This window comes from Triticum dicoccoides, unplaced genomic scaffold (assembly GCF_002162155.2).
Source record: "Triticum dicoccoides isolate Atlit2015 ecotype Zavitan unplaced genomic scaffold, WEW_v2.0 scaffold195652, whole genome shotgun sequence".
Classification (NCBI taxonomy): domain Eukaryota; kingdom Viridiplantae; phylum Streptophyta; class Magnoliopsida; order Poales; family Poaceae; genus Triticum; species Triticum dicoccoides.
The window spans coordinates 1-1,776 of record NW_021232140.1 but is presented as its reverse complement, the minus strand read 5'-3'; the positions used below and the strand labels follow the sequence as shown (position 1 = coordinate 1,776).

Sequence of the window (1,776 nt, the reverse complement as noted above, 5' to 3'; positions counted from 1 at the left end):
AATATTGCATTTGATAGAATTTATATGATGTTTCAAGGAACCGCGTGCTGCACTCTATGTTGTCATGTTGAATGGAAGCAACAACGGCACCGAGGAAACATGAGTTTATCGCTCAAAAGAGGTCTCTGAAATTTTAGAGGGTTGTGGTATATGAATCATTGCTGGATGAGGAAAGGAGTGGGGGAGGATCTGCAGGTGTGTATTGTAGAACTTTACTGATGTAGGCGTTGATTTCATTTGCAAGATTCTGTATTGTTCTTTACCCATCTGCTCCTGGAATTGTGTACTAATTATGATTTGTTGAAGTTTCATGCAGCATTGTACGATGGATTTATATGGCTGCCTGACTAGGTAAAAGAGCTATATATTTTAGCATTTCTAATTCAGATAATCTATTTCTTATGGACCTATGAAACCTTAATGTTAATTCACAAAGCTCGGTCTTGCAAGAAAAACAAAACGCAGCATAGCTGCGAGAAGATAATATATATCTTGTTTACTTTGTTGTAATTTGTGTGCTAACTTGGTCAGAGTTTTCCTATTTTGTAGTTTATCAAAAAAATGTAATGTTGTAGAAGATTTGCAAAATGTTCATCAAATTTTGGTTTATATTTCTGCCTAATATAAGAGCTCTATTTTCCCTGTTCATCCAACACTTCCCTTTTGATTGCAGTTCTTTCCTACACATACAGCTCAAACTTACAATTTGAACCCTTGGCCGATGCAAGAGATTAAGGATTAAACTCATGGCGTCTAAAAAATTAGCTTGGGCTGTAAAAGGATCTAAAAAACGGACTCTGAATGTCCTGTCAAAAGTGACTGACTCTGATAAACATTGATAATGGCATTTTGATCTAAAAAGTGGGCAGCCGATTTCCTAATTAACTAACTCTGAACGTCCCATAAAAAATAACTCCAAACGTCCAACTTATATTATGTTTGTGCTTAATACTAGGATGCTGGTGCCTGCATACGAGCTGATGTTCGGGAAGCCATCCCTCCATAGACTCTTTGAGGGCTACTTCAATCAAGCCGGGAGGGTGAACGCAAGGGGTCATTTTGAAGATGCTGCAAGATCCTCATGTTAATTTGATCACAATTATAGGAGACGCCCTGTGGGTGTCGTTTCTTCACACATAAAATATATTTTTTGGGCACTGACAACCATGTGCTCACATTCTTACATATTTATTATTTTTACAGGAAAATATGACACCAACAACTAATGATGAACACATTCGTTCACTTATTTACATTGGCATTTTTTGTCACCGGGACAATTTTATTGCCATGCATGATTTTGTTTATGAGACTGTTCAGGCATTTCCGAGCTTCTGTAAAGATGAGTACTACAAACCCTTGCTTGTTCTCTCGGACTAGGCCTACCGCAAGCTTACCTCGATTGATTTCGGTGGCCCAAAGTGGCACTAGCTCGGAGACGACATCAACAAGCTCCTGGAGACTTGGTTGGTGGTGAGGCGCCTAGGCGATCTTGTGGATGGCTTTGAAATTCAATGGCATAGAAAGTGCAGAGGGAGAGGCGTGAGCAGTGGCGCTGTGCCTCCAGCATCTCTCTCACACATGAGCATTTGTGGCTAACAGATGGCATGCGAGAGGAGAAGCGGGCGTTTGTCTGTTTTGGGAATTACAAGGATGGCACAATATCTAGGGTATTGTTGGATGTTAATTTATTTCTATGAGTTTGATCAAAGTTTGACTTTTTTGAGCTAAAGTTTGACTTTCATAAACCTAATATAACATAGGGATACAAAGAAA

The 1,776-nt window shown here is 39.2% G+C and overlaps 1 long non-coding RNA gene across 1 annotated transcript; it reads left to right on the top strand.

Moving 5' to 3' along the window:
• Positions 1 to 112: 112 nt before the first annotated feature.
• On the top strand, positions 113 to 1,199 carry LOC119344964. Its single transcript, XR_005166873.1, has 3 exons — positions 113 to 195; positions 307 to 351; positions 956 to 1,199. It is a non-coding gene; the product is annotated as an uncharacterized LOC119344964 (long non-coding RNA).
• The last annotated feature ends 577 nt before the right edge of the window (positions 1,200 to 1,776 follow it).